The 20,657-nt window shown below is 38.5% G+C and overlaps 1 protein-coding gene across 8 annotated transcripts in view; it reads right to left on the bottom strand.

Annotated features, from left to right (window-relative positions):
- The window catches only part of CLYBL (citramalyl-CoA lyase), a 337,517-nt gene that overhangs the window by 261,507 nt on the left and 55,353 nt on the right, over window positions 1-20,657 (bottom strand). The window lies entirely within an intron of this gene.

The following is a 20,657-nucleotide window of genomic DNA, read 5'->3' as shown; positions in this document are numbered from 1 at the left end:
CTCCCCTCTCTCTGAAAATAAATAAATAAAATATTTTAAAAATTTTTAAAAATAAATAGAAGAGGGTCTGAAAATAGTCTATGCTACAAAAGGAGTAAAGTTAATAACTTGCATATAATATTGATCTTATCAGCACAATGCATGGCTGGGTTTAGAAATGAAAATGTATTGATCTTATTCACAATGTGCTATTTTAGATATGTTATATGAAAATTTCCAATAAGACTGTAGAAGCACTGCTATATCCAAAGTAAAAAAAATTTAATCCTCACCCAAGGATATGTTTATTAATTTTTAGAGAAAGGGGAAGGGAGGGAGGGGGAGGAAGGGAAGGTAGATGAGAGAGAGAAAACCAATGTGAGAGAGCAAGATCAATGGGTTGCCTGCTCTAAATGCCCCAACCAGAGATCAAACCTGCAACCTATGTATGTGTCGTGACTGGGAATCAAACCTGCAACCTCTTTTGGTGTCTGGAACAACACTCCAGCCAGGGCCTAAGTCAAATTAAAAAACTATTATGGTATTTTCTGATTATGTCTAAAGAAGTTCCCAAAGAAATAGATCTAAAGTGTATTTGTTTTTTCTTGATAAGGGGCTAATAATAACAGTTATTAATACTAATGATATTAATAATAGCTAACATCAAATAATAATATAACTCTATATTAAAGCTATATTGTGGTCTAAAAGACAATGAGACAGATGTAACACTCAAGCATAACCCAGGAAGCCAGCAGCATCTGCTTCAGAGGTAACAACTCCAACAAGAAGCATCTCACCATCCTATGTTCACAACTGTAGCTAGCACACCTGGTGCTTGGAGTTAAAATTAAAAATAAAAACATTAGTGATTATGATTTATACCTCTGGACTTTCAGCCTGGCTTGCACCAAAGCATCTTTTTTCTTTCTTTTTTTTTTTTTTTTAATTACAAAAAATCCATGTCATGTCCCAGTACTAGGTCAAGAGGAGAACTGGAACTGGCCCATGCTATTCAGGAACTACTGCAATCTGTGCTGGTAAAACTGGCCCACACATGAACATTTTCGAGTTGTGCACTACCCCATTATAAAGCTCTTAATGTATTCAATATAATCTTCATAATACACTCTCAGGTAAATTTGTAATGGTTGTCCAGAAGTCTCATTTTATACTCATTTTAAAAGATGAGTAACCCCATAGACTGTGAAGTACTTAATTAAACAATGATGCTTATCATCTCAAGTACCAGTATATCTCTTATTATCAATAAACTTTGTATCCAAAGCTCTACCTTTGTGCCAGAGAATGATCTTAGAAGTTTAGATACTTGGTCTTATCTCATTTGATCATTATAACGTTATCTTCATTTCTAAAGTGAGAGAAATGAGACTCAGGAAAACCAAATAACTTGCCTGGGTCACAGGACAACAAATATGGTGACAAGATTCTAACCTCTTAACCTTTATGCTCTCCTGACTCCAAATTAAAACCAGAAAGTGAAGAAATTTGCATTAACCATTCCAAGGTCATAGTATAAATTACAAAAAGTTTGAATAGTAAGTTGCTTTCAGTTTTGATTTATTTATTTAAAAGTATTCACTGAGCAACTACTATGTGCCATCTAGTCTATTAGAGACTGAAAATAAGAATACAGTAAGGCACAGTCCTCCGCCGTTATGCTGCAGCCTTGTGGGGGAGCCTTCCAAAGAGCAGTAAAATGACCAAGGGCATGAACTAACGATGGAAAGAAGGTGAGGTTAGGAGTGTGTGTGTGGTGGTGGGGTGTATGGGTGGGGTGTGCAAATAGAGAAAAAAATTAATCCAGGCAAGAGGGGAGTCTCTTACACATTGATTCTACCTAGAAGTTTGGGTCCCCGTCATCTCCTAATAGGACTTCTACAGTAATTTCCTAATTTTAGTGTTTCTGCTTCCAGTCACTCCTTGGCCTCCACCAAGTCCTTATATTTTATCTTGCCCACTGCTATGGATTTACCTTCCTTAAATGCAATCATGTCCCTCCCCAATGGAAATATCTCAAAGGCTCCCTGATACTTGGTTCCATCTCCTCAGCCTGGAAGGCCAAAGTTCTGCAGAACCTGGCTCCTGCCTGTCTTCTACTACATCTCCTATTCATCCAGGCTTGCCACACTTGGCAATACCTATCATATCCATATACTACTTGTGCTAGTGTCTAACTTTTTATTTCAATCAACTCACTTTGTAAAATAGACATGTAGCCCTGGCTGGTGTGGCTCAGTGGATTGAGTGCTGGCCTACGAACCATAAGGTCTCCAGTTTGATTCCCAGTCAGGGCACATGTCAGGGTTGTGGGCTGGGTCCCCAGCTGGGGGCGTGCAAGAGGCAACCAGTCAATGTATCTCTCATACATTGATGTTTCTCTCCCTTTCTTTCTCCCTCCCTTCTCCTCTCTCTAAAAATAAATAAATAAAATATTTTAAAAAATAAAATAGATGTGTTAGCCTTGACTTCGCAATATTCTGCAGAAAATTCTGGATTTGAAGCACTAATTGCAGTTTCCTTTAATGGACATTAAACACATACCTCAAAAAATAGTTTTTCCTGGACTATCTCGAGTCCCAGCAACAGTGGAACACAAGCTCTGAGAATTGCTCCTGCATATAGTTCCCTGTTGCCCAGGGCGAGGTAGGTACTATAGAGCTAGATGCAGCACAGGGATTAACACCTAAGGCAGCATGGAGCACAGGAAGCCATTTCATTTATTCATTTATTTAATAACTATTTACTGAGTACCTCCTATGTGCTGGGTCCTCTGATAACTCTAGGGATACTCCAAAAGAACAAGACAGACATAATCCCTGGTCTCCAAGACTCTATGTTGCAGTGGGAAAGACAAACATTATATGAGAAATCAAATGAATCAATAAAAACATTTTACATTTGTGATCAGTGCTATGAAGGAAAAAAGCAGGATGCTGTGATAAATACTTATGGGGCAGGAAAAGGAAGAATACTAAAAATAGAATGATAGGGAGGGCTTTTAGGACCTCTGGATGAAAAGGAGCCAGAAACAGGTGGAGCAACCAGTTAGTGCAAAGATCCTGAGGTAGGAAATAGCTTGCCACATATTTGAGGTGCTCAAAGGAGACCAGTGTGGCTTAAAAAGACTGAGCAAGAGAGTGAGTGGGATAAGATAAAGAAAAGAGCAGTCAGCTGGAGCCAGAAATGCAAGGCCTTGCAGGTCATGGTGAAAAGAGTACATTTCATTCTAAGTTCAATGGGAAAGATTATAAGCAGAGAACTGATATGATCTGATTTTCTGGCTTGTTGTTTAAAGAATAGATCTCTTAGTCCATTCTTCCAAGAATGTGAAAAATGAACAAGGTGAAAAGCACTGAAAGTATTGAGGCTTTTATTGTCCAGCATCCTGAGTGAGTGGAATGGGTGGATTGTAGGATTGAATGTTAGAAAGAGACCACAGTCTAGGAGGGAAAGATGGCAGCAGAGTAAGTAGCAGCCTGGTCTGCTTGCTCCCATTGCTGAACGAACTTAAAGTACAAACACACAATGGAGACACCTCCACAAAATAATTCAAGACGTGGTGGGAGGGAAGGTCCCACCAAAGAGCAACACAACAACAACCAAAACGAAAATACAACCAGAAAAGGACCATAGTCTAGATGAATCAGTGGGTTAATTTTGCAATTAATAGGAATTTTTTTGCTGTTGTTCTTGTTTGGCCAAAAACAAACTGTACAATTCCAGAAAGTCAGTAATGGGGGATATTTTCAAATATGTAAAATGTTCCTTGTGTTTTATTTGAATAGTTGAAAGAAAGCGCAGATAGGGTCCCATTAAGGATGGAGTGGATGGGTGCCTGTTTTTAGAGCATCTGTCTAGAAATTGCAGACAAGTTATGCCTCAGGAAATGATAAACTACCATGGTAAATTCCACGTAAAATAATTTGGATAGTGAGAGGTTTTAAAGCCTTTATAGAGATAGAAATTTCTAACAGACCTTTCACTAACATTAAATAATAGAATGAGAAAAATATGCCTATAATGAAACCTAACAGATTGACTAACACCAAGTTGTCCTGTAGTTCCAAGAACACTGTCCCTAATTCCGAGATGTGTACTGTGTGGGGTGTAGAATTTCTTTTCTATTGTGATTATAACAGCTCTGAAAAGCTATAAATAGGGATCTTTATGGGGAATGAAAAGAAATGTTATAATATCCATGCAATTGAACTACGAAATCTTTTGGAGGTAAAGAAAATGAAACTAATTTAAAATCCCCACCAAACTTTACATTTCCTATTTGGAAAACTGGGGTTTCTGGAGATACCCAACATTTTTAAGGCTTATAATGCTTACCCCTGAGTCAAAAGTTACTATGGAATTTTTGCAAATGGCTACAGAAAGCTCTCAAAGAAGAGAGAACAACCCACATGTTCATCACAGTATTTGGGGGGCCTTAATACCTCACTCCTTGTTCAAAGCTGAGACCTTATAAAAGCACTGGTGATTCTGCCTGGCAACTGAGGACTTGTCTTGGGGCTCTGCTTCCTGCCTTTTGCTCTCACCCAGCTTGTTCAGCTACTTAGTTGCTTTGAACTGGGCTTTGGTCTCTCCAACTCTTCATAGAGATTTACACCTTGATTCCACTGATTGTACCATGGCCTTTGGGTTTGGCTTTGGTTTTATCCTTTAATCCTATTTCCTGGATTGGTTCCAGCACCTTGAACCTGGCCAGGAAAACCCTCAATTTTGGAACCAAGGAGCCTAAATCCCAGCTAGGGTTACTAGGACTGCATAGTGCTCAGCGAGGGAGTTTAGAGACAGGCAATAGACAGTGTTAGTTTTCCTTTTTCTTCTACCCACCAAAACACATTCGTCTATTCCAGGGGTCCCCAACCTCTGGGCCATGGACTGGTACCAGTCCAGGCCTGTTAGGAACCAGGCCACACAACAGGAGGGGAGCTTGAATGTAATACACTTGAAACATCCCAAAATACTGCCCCACCATGGTCCACTGAAAAACTGTCTTCCATGAAACCAGTACCTGGTGCCAAAAAGGTTAAAGACCGCTGGTCTAGTTCAAATGCCAATAGTTCATTAACAGTGAAGTTTTATTCTTTGCTCTTAATCTTTTCATACTTAATTATTTGGGAAGCATTAATAAAAAATGTTGGACAAAGCCTCAGTTCTCGGGTGGCCACATAATTCTTCAAATACATGTATCCTTTTGTTCAGAAACAGACCATTTGCCAACTAGAATACTAGGGAGATTTTAGTCTTTAGAGAAAATGAGGTGAATATGGAGTGAGTTGGTGGTTTAAGAGAGAACATTTGACTATTAGAAATAGCTTCTCTTGTCAGAAAGGTAAGAAATTAGTTTTTTAGATAATACCAAACACATTATATGACTTCATAATTTTTAACATGAACATTTGTTGCTTCTACTAAAATGTTAAATTTTACTATGCATACACCCAAAGGCTACCTAGGAAATTGAGTCCAAAACACAACACACAACACTGTGTCTAACTGCTTATCATTAAATCCTAAACCCATCCAACAGAATTAGATGCAAATGCAATGTGGCAGTTTAATATCTATAAAAAGCAATGTCCTTTAACCAGGACTATACTGCAATCCTTTCCATATTCTGGCTGCACATGTGTGTGTGTGTGTGTGTGAGAGAGTGAGAGAGAGAGAGAGAGAGAGAGAGAGAGAGAGAGAGTGAGAGAGAGAGAGAGAGAAAGGAAGGAAGGGAAGAGAGGTGCATGTTTACAGTAGATTTAAAATGAAAACATTATGTGTCATTATATTCTTCCACTCTGTTCAGAATTTACCTAGCTTTATCCCTTGCGGGGAGTTAGTTACAAGTGCCAGCTCCCACCATATTCTGGTAGAGCAGTGATTCCTGACAAACCCTGGGTCTTGGAGACCCCTAGAACTCTAAAACTTCTAAAAGAACCTCCCAATACAAACTACTTCTCTGTTCACTTTTGGGCCTACATGAAGGCCTTCTAATGTAGGTTGGGATCTCCCCAAAGCAGAATTTTCATATCTTCCATGTGCAGGCACTTAAGTGGGGCACAGGACGTTGGGATGACATCTCCATGTGCTCTGCCACATGGAAGGGTAAGACACATCAGCATGCTTTCCATTAGACCCCCAAGAGTAGGCAGCATCAAATAGGAAAACTAACCCTGAGCAGCCCAAATATCACCAAGGACATCCTTAAAGTCAGCAAGGCATTTTAGTGTAGGTGGCTTTTTGGGTCAATGGAAATTTTCACATTAATGGTAAAAATTCTGTACCACATTCTGATGCTTGCTACATCTGATTCAAAGGCACAAACAAAACAAAAACAAAACCAAGTCTGCATAACAACAAAAAAAAAAAATCCATTTTTTTTTCCTTTCCTGTCCCAGCACGAACAAAAAGCAATTCCAAGACAGACACTCTGAAAATGTATCCAAGGTTAGAGACTTTGAAAGAAGGAGCTGGCCAGTATCTCATGCCCCAAATCACTGAAGCATTTCAATAGAATGACTTAAAATAATAATTTAAGAAAAAAAAACCCTCATGGAAGAATCCTGTGAAGTGTGTGAAAGTTCTGGCACAGAACAGATTCTTTCTAGAACTATCTCAGAGTCTTATCATGTTGGACTCAATCTCTGCGGTCATCCCGATGTGGTGAGGGTAAGGCTGCTCAAAGCCACCCTGGTGCATGCAGTCAGTCAGCACTCAGGCCCTTGCTGGGGTTTAAGCTTGGCAATGCATCAGTTTCCTCAGAGAAATCTATTTATCTCCACCCGCCCCAGACCCTTCCCAAATGTCCATCCTCTCTTCCCTTAACCCTCATTGCTACTACTCTCCAGCCTTCTCAGCCTTGCTGCCTAGAAAATGTTCCAAAGCCCAAGACTGACCAGGTCTCCTGCCTTACATTGCTTCTAGCAGGTAGCCCTGTATTTAGGAGATCTCTTCATTCTTCTCATCCTCAGCTCCTCCAAATGAAGATCACAGTAAATCCCTCCCAGACATACCTTGGAAATGATTAACCTCTCAGATTAACCAAATGGGCTCAAATATAAAAATATTTTTAAAAAACAGTAGGGTCGTTAAAGAATGACAGATTTAAACGCCATCTGGGATCGCTGGTCAGGGTGGCGCGAATTCCATCAAACGGCTGAATGGTGCACGATCTGGGAATCCCATCTGTTTTATCTAACATGAATCAGTCAAATAGTTTGGCCATTTTGATGTTAGAGTTGTTTCAAGAAAACTCTGGACATATAATACTAATAGTTTTTTCCTCCTCTAATCTTCTAGAATGTAAGATGTATGCTTATCACAATTAAAGATAGAGATGAAGCTTGATTTGATTCCAAGAGTTGCCCTAGTGAGATTATAAATACACTTTCTTTTCATAAAATGATTATTGCCCCAGAGTTTTATTTATTTCTAAAATCTTTGGGACCATATATGGAGACTTTTCTTAGGGTTATCATATGAAAGCTTACTTTAATATTTTTTTTTCCACTAAAAACTACATTGATAAGATTTTGGATCTCGTAAAATAGGAAAAAATTTTTTTCCTGCTCCTTATTTTAGTTCTCCGCTGCTTCCCTCAACCAAAATATTTTAATATAGTAATATGGAAATATTATACTGACATGTAGTCAAGAATATAACTTAGAGAATTTTATTCTCAAGAAACATGTATTCTCTTTTTTTTAACAAGTAAAGTCTTTTCCTAGTTTTTATAAATTTTTTCTAATCTTTAGTACTTGGACTGCTTCTCTGTCTTGCTGTGCTATAATAATTCTCAGAAACACTAATCACATTTCCCTGTGCTCAATAATATAGTTGTGTTTCTAAACTGTAGCAGTAAATTGCCCCAGAACAAATACTCTGGCTAACTAGCCTTTAACAAACGGAAGGAAAAAATTATTTTTAGGAGTAAATATAGTTTGTTTATTTTGAGATTTCATAAGAAAAAAAGCATACTTTGAACTACAAACCAGATTACCCTTTAATTGGAAAGTATTCTTCTGCTATGATATTGTGATTGTAATTTCTATCTTTAAAAATATGAGATAAATTTTTTATTGTAATATGCTATAATTATGTAGCATATTAGAGAATTTTTACATGAAACACAGGAAAATGTAGCAATCATAAAGCCAAAATTAATGTAACTGTGCAATAAAGGGGGATTGTGCATTATCACATGATTTCATTCTTATTTTTTGTCATCTTTTTCACCTATATGTGGAAACAAAATAACTTCAGTCGTAGACTTGTGTTTTCTAGCCATTTTAAGCACCAAATATATTTCCCAAAATATAGAATTATCTGGAAATACAAGTTGGCATTATGTGGCATTTTATGACTATAGGCATTTATTGTTTCTTCATTCATAAAACCAGGATAATGATATTGTCCTATAGAACTCTTTCAAGGATCACATTTAATAATGTTTGTAAAAGTACACTAAAAATTATAAAGTGCTTTGCAAAATAAGGTTTCATTAGTAATTATAATAACAATAATCTCATATTCTTATGAAAAAAACTACTGAAAAATAAAAAAATCCTTTCTCTAAATCCCCCTTATGATTACATAAAGAAGCATGTTTATATGGATTTTTTCTAAAGCAGCATTTCACAATTGGCTTTAAAGTATCCACTTCAGGGAATTAAAAAGTTTAAGAAAAAAATTATTTCTACATTTGGCAAATTTTAAAATGCAGAAGTAAAAAGTTAAATTGTGAGAAACTTTATTTTAATCCTCTATGTGCCTAAACATTGCTGTGACCAATTCAGAATTCCAAGAACGCATGAAAACTTTTATGCAAAGGGACTGATCACAGAGCCAATTCAGATCTATATCTGTGACCCTGATTATCTTGGTAAATGTCAGTGGTCAAGAGTTCTAACTCACTTAGGTCACTGACTAAGGCAAATGCTGGGATCCCTGATTTTTTCCCCTTTTCTTCAAGTTTATGAAATCAATTGCAAAAAGAGAAAAAGAACTTTTGGAAGATAAATGGTAATCACGAAGTAACGAGAAAAATTGTACTGATTATTAAGATTTCATTAAATTTGCAGTATTACCTCTCCCTGCATCATCAACAAAGAACTGGGTCATAGCACTGGGCTCCCAGTTTATTCTTCCCCTCCCCTATGGCATGCAAACCTGCAGATGGTCCTGGAATAACAGTAACCAACAGGATCCATAGGAACCCAGCTTAGGTGACGATGTAACAGCTCAGGTAGTCCCTGTGAGATGCCAGCTGGCTTCTGCACAAAAGTGACAAGTGTTTTTTATTTATTGTTAATCCTTTTGGCTTTCTTGGCATTCCCAAGTCACATAGACATAAACTGGATATTTCCATCAGGTGGCCCCAGTGCTGATGTCTGGTCCCATGACAGCATTGTGCCCACATCCATAGGCATACCCCCTACATCAAGGCCTGGAGTACTCATTCATCAAGCATACAAAAAAAGAGGTCAGTTACACTGGGTGACAAGATGGTTTTGCTGATCCACAGTGGAAGGTGAGGACACACTAAGTCATGGGACAGGGGTGGGCAGCAATGACTACTTTGAGTAAAAATGACCATCAGTTACAGTTGTGGGAAAACTACTGCAGAGACATTCTTCCATGGCCAGGTACAATGACCCAAATTAAGCAGTGCACATTCAAAAGATGCCAACCGGAACATGCTATTATTTACACAGGTGCGTGGGGGTAGTATCGAATGAGGCCCTGCTTGCTCCAGTTTCATACACTGCTCAATCAATAGGTGCATATATCTAGGGTTTATAAAGAATAAGAAAATATTCCCCCTGGGGCTTACCTAAGTAGCATAACATGAACTAAGGCAAGTGATAAGCTCACATTGCCTTGTTTTCATATTTTAAAACCATAGCTCATTTAACTGTACCTCATTCCCTGTGTCTGGAAGCATTTGAGTAATTTCATTCATACTTGGTTAAAGAAAATGCCCAGAGCCTTGCAACCAGGGTGAGATGTTTTTCTTTGTACCAACAGTGAACATCTTGCATTTCAGCACTATTTTGAGCCACTGAACAGTGGCCCATTGAAAAGTAAATATAAACAAACAAACAAAAAAAAACACATTACAAGAGAAAACACCAATAAATGAGAAGGGAAGTGCTTGTGCAATTTAAAAAACACTTAATTCTCAATAATGTCTCATCCCTTACTAAAACTGGGTAACACTCAATAAGAATTGGAAAGTATTTTATAAATGTGATATACTTTATGAGTTATTAAATCAGATGGTGGCAAAGGTTATTGTGGTATCACTCATTTGTCAGGTTAGCCCCTAAAATCTGTACTTCTAAATATGACAATTTGTCAAATTAGCAAAACTAATGAAAAAAAAAAAAAAACCCCTAATAATCTTTATTTTCAACTCATTATGACCATTGCCTGGCAAAGGCAATATTTTAGAGACTTGGAAGATACAAATCTATTTTTTCAAAGCATAAATTCAACAAAATAAGGCCAATGGTCTAACATCAGTAGCTAAACTGATTTTTTCTCCATAAAAGTAACTATGGGGGAAAAGGCACTACAAAAGATTTAGAATTAATTTTGGCTCAAGATAATTCATGAAATTCTATTTCCCTTTAAAAACCAAACAAAAAATATTACTTGCTGTGTCAAATTTTTAGAAAATGATTTTGAGTGTTAACATCTAGTCAAATTAGGTCACAAAGCACAATGAAATCTATGCTGAGATGGATCTTAAATAATCCCAAATTTCTAAAACTTCTGTGGCTTTAATAAAAGGATCATAAAATACAGAACAACAAGAATAACCTCTTTACAGCAACAGAATAGCAAGGAAAGGTCAGGGAATCAAGTAGGTCAACAAAGTCCTTCTTCCCAATTTGAGGTCATTTTTCCCTCCAGCATGATTGGTCTCCCAGTAAATTTCACATTAGCTCCTCCCTTCAGCTGCAGCAGAAACACTTGAACTGCCTTCTCCCTCCACAAAAGTTTAGTTTGCTGATTGGGCATGAAACAAAAGGAAGTCAGCAGGGGTACAATTTATAAAGGGGCAGGAGAAGTTGACAGGCTATTGTGCTCTGGAGGCATCCACAAGCTGTTAATTCTATTTTAACATCGTTAATAAGACTGTTAACACATCAGACTTTGTTTAGAGACCTCGAAAATATCAACAAACTATTAAATGATTCACCGGAAATAAAATAGTATCCACTTTGGAAGCATCAAAATCATACTTTTTAAAAATAATCCTTAAAATGGAAAGAGGAAGGAAAACGGGAATTTATTACTGTAAGATACGTGCAGACTCCAAATTTTTTATCTATGTATTTTCAATGAGAGTTATATCAAAACAGGATCACTCTCATGTGCATATGAAAAAAGGGATTTTAAAACACAAATGTATAGTCTTAATCAAATACTTAAAATGAATAATTAGTCTGACAGATTAACAGCAGTTAATTTTTCAACAGAATAGAAAAATGTTTTGATCTTAGTCTTTAAAGATTAGGAAAACACTCCAATTACGCAAGGGCAGTTATTATATTATACCATCACGTGCAATTGTCCAATTAAAAGTTGAGTAATTTCAGTAAAAGTTACAATTCATGACTTAAGAAAAATAAAATTTTCTAAAAATTATTTACTTTTTCTTTCTCTTTTGCTTCACTTAGCTTAATTTTAGAAATTAAGACTATTCAAAGTAAAAAGTATTATGCTTAAAATCAAGGAGACCAAGTAATCAGTAATCAAGGCTCAACAATCAATGTTTGTAAGGAAGAAATTTCATAGGAGTTTTTTTGATGTAAATGTATTTTTCATCATCAAACTTTTTTCAATTAAAATAGCATATTTTTTTATGGGATAATCTACTAAAATCACTATAATTGACATTTAACTCTCTTTGTTTTTTCTCCAGCTTTTCTTTATTGATTATATTGTTACAATAGTTCCAATTTTCTCCCCTTTACTCCCCTCCACCCAGCATCTCCCTCCCCCAGCAATCCCCCCCCCCCCAAGTCCATACCCATGGTTCATAAAAAATAACTATCCCTCCCTCTCAGATATTAAGACCCTTTGTAATCTTATAAAGGACAAACTATCTTTTCACTTAGAGAAAAATTCCAAATATATTGCAAGGAATCTGTAATAATATTTTAAAAGCAATTTTCTGGGCATTACATATAGATCTGAAATCGAATGCCTGAAAAAAATTGAAGCATTCTGAATGAAGCTTAAAGTTTTGATTTCCATCACAATGTAATACCAATTTGTAGGTGTTAATTTTTAAAAGCATTGCCAGTACTAGAGATGAAAATTAAAAAGCATGAGAAATTAAGAGAAGAACAAGTTATGCAGATGGGATCAACAGTTTTTAGAAAAAAGCAGAGAATCTTAGGGAATATTTAAATATTGACTCCTTTGAGTGCTGCCATTTGTTGGTGGTCTTGGGTTGGGGGAGATAGAGACCATAGAGACTATTCACAAACACGGACATTAATATGAGAACACAGAAACAAACACTGAGGCAACTCTAAATGCAGTCTCTGCATTGAACACAACACAGAATAGTGTATTCTCAACAGGTCAAATGATCAATGAGCAAACACTGGTACAAGGCATGGTGACTTTGGGTGACACTGTCTGGGAAAGCATCAATCACCACACGGTTTAAAAAGTGGAAATCAAGGCAGTAACTCTGAATGATGTCCGACAGAGGAATAATATTTGGCTACCACTGTTCAACTGCCTTTCCCAAATACAATGCCATGCTTATTTCTCGGCTTCCTACAACCTTTCATGTTCCAGATACACACATTTCAATCCAAGTGTTTCAGTTGCCATAACAACTTCATAAATTTGTTCTCAGATGTCCTTTTGTAATCACATCATTTTTAAAAAGCTAGATAGGTTGGGACAGTGCCTCAATTTATTCCGTTCACACCTAACTCATGAGGAGTCCGGGTATTTTTTTCTTTTCTCTAAGAAATCAAACACCTGAAAATAATGTCAACTATTCCTCTTATCTACTGACAAAGGAGATTTTTTAAAAAATCTGTTTGCATGTGGCCTTATTATCAAGTTTTGAAAACCCAGGCGACAAGATGCCCAGGAACCATCCCTGGTTCATGGAAGTACGGGGACTGCTGACGCTGCTGGTTGTGTACCACAGGACCCTGCACGCAGAGTGGCTGCTTTATTTCCAGATATCAATTATTTATGCTGCCAAACTGGTTTTTGATAGAATCCTGGAGGTTTTAATGGGCTTCTGGTGACTATTACTACCTAGTACCTTTAAAATATTATCCATCTTATGAAGGAAAAATAAAACTACACAAATATGTAACAGTTTCAGCAGCATGCATTAATTTTTTAACACTTAAGGATATTTTCGAATTTCGTTCCAATAAAGAATGAGGCATAGTATCTATCCCAGGCAGGTATCGTTAAACAAATGACTTTTGCCAACATTAGCAACTGGAAAGACAATAGAAAACAGGACTCCATCAACAAATGAAGAAGATGGGGTTGGGGGGGGGGTGTCAAAAAATTCAAGCGGCGCTTTTTGCATATGTAGTAAAACTGAAGGTACTTCCCAGAAGGTATTGAAATGCACAGATAAGAACACAAAAGGTCTTGAAGTAGTTGTGAGGGTTGCAATTTGCTATTAAACTTAGCAGATGGAAACAAGTGAAAGTCCACATAAGTAAACTTTAGAATGCTCCTATGTAAAATAAAACCAAGAATAATAGACAAATTAGGACAGTCAACGATTGCAGAGTTTGGTTTTTAATTGCACTGTCAGTTTGTTAGAACAGACCTATACATATTTAAACCGAAGGGAATAAGCTGGTGGGGGGACACTAACACCACCCGTCAGAAATGAAAATGCAGGGTGAGTGGTATATGACTAAGTACCAGCAAAAGGTAAACACTGGTTACATTTAGGAAAGAGCTTAAGAACAGATATTATATAAAGTTAGACCTTTTTCTTCAAAAAATATGATATCTGATTAGTTCTTTGCCACTGGGGAAAAAAACAACCTTCTTTAATTATGTAAAGCATGAGGAGAAGGTAGAATTCTTTACTTTTGAATACTAAATCAGGAAACAGCCTTATGAAAGGCAGGCTTGATCTGTTCTGCCTGAAAAATTAAAGGCTTGACAAGCCATTGACAGTATCTTCTAGAACTGAAAAAAAAAAAAAAAAAAAGGCTTTAGTGACACCAACAGTCCCAGGAACAAAATACAGCTGTGAAGGAGAGTTTGGGGTTGGGGGAGGGTTTTCTTTGTTTGTTCTGGGGTTTTTTGTTGTTGTTGTTCTTGGTTGGTTTTTCTGTCATCACAATGGATAAACCTTCAGCTACAGCCTACAGAGGATCTGCACAATGCTCAACCACCTTCCTCGAGCTTCTTCTCCCTCTCCTTCCTTCTCTACACTGCCACCACCCCACTGCCTGTGCCGTCAGAGACTCGGCCAGCCTATGGTTACAAGAGGGCCAGGCAGGAAGGCCTGACCACCCCATCCCCAGAGTTTCAAAGGGCAGGGAGTTGAAAGGAGGGGAGGACCGAGAGAGGGGCACGGATGCCGAGAAAAGACATCAATTCAGCATTCCTCAGTGGCTTCAGATCTTCACACTTGTTTTCTTTCTCCCTCTTCCCTCCTGGAAGGGTGAGGAGGGACCCAGCACTTCAAAGGGAAGCATTCTCAGTGCAAGGAAGGACTTGTCATCTAGCTCTGGCTCTTTCCAGCAGTATGATTAACACTAAAGGTTGTTATTATTATTGATAAAAATAAAATTAATCCCACCCTGGCTGAGTAGCTAAGTTGGTTAGAGCATTGTCCCAACGCACCAAAGTTCGATACCCCAGTAAGAGCACATACAAGAAGCAACCAACAAATCCACAAATAAGTGAAACAACATTATCAGTGTTTCTCCTCTCTCCCTCCCTCCTCTCTAAAATCAGTAAGTAAAAAATATTTTTAAATAAAAATAAAATTATCCCTCTTAAAGAAACTCATCGTTCACCCCCTCCACTAACGGCTTGCTGATGAAGCTGTTGGTGTTAGAGAGGGTGGAGAGGGTGGTGACAGCGCAATCGCTTTTCCTTTGCTTGGCCCCTTTCAGAAAAATGTAAGGGACACTTTTGCAGAGTGGGGCACACAAGTGGCTTTCTGCTGGCACATCAAACTTATCCTCATCTTTTGTCCATCACCTCTGGGCACCCCATTCCTGTGGAAGGGAGTAGGGAGGGACGAGAGGGGCCAGCTCTTCAACGGAAAGGGGAGGGACGGAAAAGGTTGTCTATTCAATAGTAGGAAACCAACCACACTGGGCAGGATAAGGCAGACTAACAGACTCGGACTCTGTCTGGGACTGAGAGGAAACATGGAGGTTCAAGGCAAACGCCTCCTAATGAAACAAATTTGGTTTATGTTACTGGGAAACACTGACAAAGAAACTAGCTGAAGATGAAGGAAAACCTAGCTGCTAATTCACTCCATAATAAATTTTAATTGCTCAAAACAAAGCAACTAAGTTTCTAGAGTGCTTGAGAGGCCTTTCAGAATGTAACTTGTAGCACAAAGCCCATGCAATATTATCTTTAAAAATAAAAGATTTTTAGGATCAGGGATCAAGTTAGAATTGTGTCTTTTTTATTTTTTAAAGGGTTTGATTTTTTTCCATCACCCCCAATTAGATCGGAATTTAGATAATGTCATTATGATCTAAATACAAGCTATTTATTTTACAGCCCTTTTAAAAGAAAAGAGGAGAGAAAGAAACCCATGTGCCTTAACTACTAAAAAGCTCCAAATCTGACTTTAAAAGCATAAAGCATCACTAAACAATTACATAGAAAGTCAAGAAGGATTTCTGTTAGAGCTATTAAAGGCAATATTTGTATAGAATTTGAGCATTAGCAGCTAGTCTGACACAGCAAAACCATTGTATTTTCCACTAGTTTTGTTTTGCTATATACAGCTGTGTTTTCACAGATGCAAAGCCATGTGTCTCCACCAAAAGGTCTAGCCTTCCCTTCAGATGTGAATGCAGATCAAAGGTTCAAACACAGAAATACAAGATCCTTTTCCCTTTGGAACATGTTTTTATTTTTCTGCAGTGGCTGCAAACCAGAATTTCCATCTGTTGTTCTTCTGCAGCATACAGGTTAACCCTAGCAGTGGGGCTCAGAGCACCATTATCTCAGCTAAGAAAGTGCACAGATGAAGCAAGTCTGCACGGACACTCCGAACAGCTTCTCAAAATGTCCACGTAGCTGAGAGAGCACTGAAGCAGAAGCAGAAACCATTTTAGATGATACATGGAAATTCATTTTTTAAATTTCTTTGAAATATCAGAACAGATTATTAATATTTAAGATGGGCTTCTGCTTTTATACAACCTGTACCTTAATAATGATAGATGTCAACTGTGATTCCCTACCTATCCTTTCTCCCTCCTGTCCTCAGCAGTTTGCAACAAGACATTCTGCTTACAGAAAATTCTCTAACAATAGAAAATGACTTCATAATGGAACTCATTAATCTTAAGTGATATTTTTATTTCATTACAAGTTACTAACCTGTAATTTTAAATGGAAATATTTTTAAATATAGCTGTTATCTATTATTTTTTTAAAATAACTCCTTTCCCCTCATTTTCCATTTCTTTTATTGAACATACTCTCAGAATAACTGAAGAGAAACAAGTTTCCCTAACACCTACTCTGAAAATGGATTTATTCCCATGTAAATATTTGCTTAGGAGAATAGTAAAAACACAGCACTGTAGCTAAAAAGGTGGGAGGCTTTGGAGGTATTTTTGGCAGGTTTTTAAGGTCACTAAAGATAAGAAGAGAGAGAGAAAGGGAAGAAGGGAGGAAGAGAGAGAGGCATATATACCTATCTGTAGAAGATCAAGGGAGCTTAGAGGAATGGGGGATGGATGGAAGGAGATGGCAGATACAAAGCTCTGGCTAGTCCATTGAGAGATTTTACAGAAGCCCAAAGTGGAAAAGTACTGTGGACTAGTCCTAACGCTGGTGTGTGACTGGCACCTAGTGGTCTTTCTAGAACTGCACCCCAGACTAGCTACACTATCTCTGGTCTGCAGCTCCCTAAACCACATTTCCTTGCTTCATTTTGGCTCATGCCAGTACTCCCAACCCCCTTGCCCAATAATGGTAGTTTTTCTGCCTTAATTACAAAATAAACTGAGGGAGCAAAAGGCTTTAGAAAACAAAACAATAACAGGTATGATCCCAAAGTTTGGGGTGAACCTGCCAGAAGCAAAGTGTGGTGTCACAGGTGACCCCCCTGAGGCCTGCCTCCAAGCCATGTGGGAAACTGAAAGGGGCTGTTTCTACATAAGGAATTGTGACCACACCTGAAGGGCCAGGATAAAAATATGAGGAACCCTGCTGTTTATACATGCCCACTCTCTGGTATCAGTATGTCAGTCTTTCTGGGAGAAAATAATTAGCTCTGTTACTGGGCATCAATATAACTCCATAGGTACTGAGAGGCAGTGAAAGAGAGGTAGCCTGTTAAAGCTGAAAAGTACCTATTTCAACACTCATTTTCAAGCTCAAGTGACTCAGAAAGGTCAAGACCCCTCCTCAGATGACTCAGGGAAACAAGGACTCATGTCATCTCCTCCTGCTCCAAGAAGGGGTTGCTGAGAGAAGAGTAGACAGCTCACATAAGAATGAGTGGAGCACCTTTACGGACAGTGTTGGAGTGAGTCCCATGTCAGGTTATGTGGGGACTCACAGGGCTTAGTCTAAAGCAGCTCTGGCACTCCGGGGTCTTATAAGGTGGTAAACTGAGACTGATTTTCCTTAGATTACTACTTCACCCTTTCTGCCCTTCCTTTTCACTTTAATAACAATAAACAATTACATTACACATCGTCTAAGCTAATCTTATCTCACCGAACCATCACAAAAACTTTCCGAGGTATGTACTATTCCTAGCCTTCCCATTTCACAGATGAGAATACTGGACCAGAGAAGCGACATGCTGCCAGCTGGAAATTGACCTATGTCAGTGCTGGGATTACACACTGGAGCCTGGCTCCAGACAGTGCTGCCTCAACAGAAGAATCTTTCCCCTCTGGACAAAAATGTACACACCTAAAGCATTTAACAGAAGGTGCTTAAGGACTAACAGGATCAGCTCTCAGACATGCAGGGCAAGGGCTACCATGTAGTAAGTGATCCCTGGCTATGTGACTTTGGGCAAGCTGTGTAATGTGAGAGCATCGGTTTGTCCATCTATAAAATGGGGACATGATCTCTGCCTGAACATCTCAGAGAGGGATCCTGGAAATACAAATCATGTGTGTAAATGTCCTCTGGAAAGAGTCAAGTCCAGTGGGACAGAAGTGGTATCCATTTTTGTCACGTGAGGCTATCCTGCTGCCTGACCTCCAGGGAGGGCTGTCACAAACAGACAACAGGAGCCAGAAGCAAGGCCAACAGTTCCTATGCTTCAAATATCCACTTTGATTGTAAATTCCATGGAAGAGCAACCTGCAATGTGATGTTTTCTGGAGAGAGAGGATACCAACCCCAGTCATGCCAGGGCACAACAGGCAAAATTAGAATTAGGAAGCTTGTTTTAGGAATAATAATGAGAAATAATAGTGGTGATATTAATCGTACTGGGACAAACACAGTGGTTAGCACCTCTAGCATGCCTCCTCGCAGTGCCCCTCAGGCCACCTGAGGCAGCCCCCAGCGGTAGGTGCCTTGGGGACCTTCTCATGTATGCACTGAGACCTGAGAGGGAAGGGAGAGGCTCAGAGCTGACCAACTCCAACGCCTGTCCTACCTTCTAGAGGCTGCTGTCCTGGCTTCATTCTATGAGTCACACATTTTGTGGGCAGACACCTGAAAAAGCTAGTGACAGAATGCAATATTGTAGCACTCCCAATATTCCTGTAGGTTCTTTTCCCCTAGATTTATTGAGATATAATTTACATATAATATTGTATAAATTTTTTAAGTGTTTTTTTAAAGATTTTATTTATTTATTTTTAGAGGGGAAGGGAGGAAGAAAGAGAGGGAAAGAAACATCAATGTGTGGTTGCTTCTCATGTGCCCCCAACTGGGGACCTGGCCCACAGTCCAGGCATGCGCCCTGACTGGGAATCAAACCTTTGGTTTACATGCTGGCGCTCAATCAACTAAGGCACACCAGCCAGGGATAATATTGTGTAAATTTAAGGTGTACAGTGTAAGGAAATGCTATATAGGCATACTTCATTTTATTGTGCTTCACTCTAGTGTGCTCCCTAGATATTGTGTGGTTTTTGTTTTTTTTCTAAACAAATTGAAGATAAGACCTTCCATCAGTAAAAGGATTATGGCTTGCTGAAGGTTCAGATGATGGTCAGCATTTTTCAGAAATAAATATTTTTAATTCATGTATGTACATTGTATTTTTAGATGTAATGCTATTGCACACCTAATAGACTACAGCATAGTGTAAACTAACTTTTATATGCATTGGGAAACCAAAAAATTCATGTGACTAGCTTTACTGCAATATTTGCTTTATTGTGGTGTCCTGGAATAAAACCCACAGTATCCTGGGGGTATGCCTATACATATATATTGCAAAATGATTACCACAATAGTGCTAGTTAACATATCTACCATCTCACATAATTACCATTTTCATGTGTGTAGTAAGAACACTTAAGATCTATTTACTTAGGCCTGGCAGAGAGGGGGTGGTTCTTGAGACAGACTGGTGATTGTATGGAAAGAATGGGCTTTGGAATGGGTCTGGCCAGAATACTGGTTCTGCCACATCAGCATGTGATCCTAGCAAGATACTTAATTCTCTGGTGCTCATGATCATCCAATATGAAACAAAGATCACAACCTGTCCTACAGGGCTGGCACCAGAGTTAAATGAAATGCTGTATTCAGGAATCTCAGAACCATCCTATGGTTGGGGCTAAATGTATCTTCACTGACTGACAGGAGGAGGGAGGGGATCATCAAGGGATGATGCTGGTATGCATCTCCATGGGAACAACACCATGAGGACTCTATAGCACTTCCCACATCCCCTTGCCCATGCTAAACAGGCCAGCTGAGCATAGCTTAATGCTTAAGAACACAGGTTCTGGAGTCACGCAGGCCTAGGTACACAAGTCTCGCTTCTCTACCTGTTCTCTCAGTAACGTTGGCCAAGTTTCTTAACCTCACTGCATGTTTCCTAATGTTTAAAATGGGGATGATAACAGGACCAAGCTTACAGGACTATCCCAAGGCACAGAGTAGCTAACATGCTGAGTACAGAGCCTGGAACACATATGGCAGTAGTATGAGGTTTGAGATATTATAACTACTGGATTTGACCCTGTAAGAATAATATCAGCTGTTATTTCTCTTTATTATTAATAAAACAAGCTTCCTGCATTTCAGCTTTGCCTTTGTGCACTGCCAGTGAGGACTCTTGGGCCTCTTCATTTTGTTAAAATACCACGTAATTTTAAAATTATGACTTGTCTACAGGTGGCTCACTAATCTTTGAGGCTGGAGGCTCAGTGCTTTGCCTACTTTTACTTTCACTCATTGTTATGAAGTGATTGCTTTGGAGACTTTGATAGTGAGCA

Source organism: Furipterus horrens, unplaced genomic scaffold (genome assembly GCF_987537825.1).
Source record: "Furipterus horrens unplaced genomic scaffold, mFurHor1.1.pri manual_scaffold_12, whole genome shotgun sequence".
Taxonomy (NCBI): Eukaryota; Metazoa; Chordata; class Mammalia; order Chiroptera; family Furipteridae; genus Furipterus; species Furipterus horrens.
This window is presented reverse-complemented; position numbering and strand designations above follow the sequence as displayed.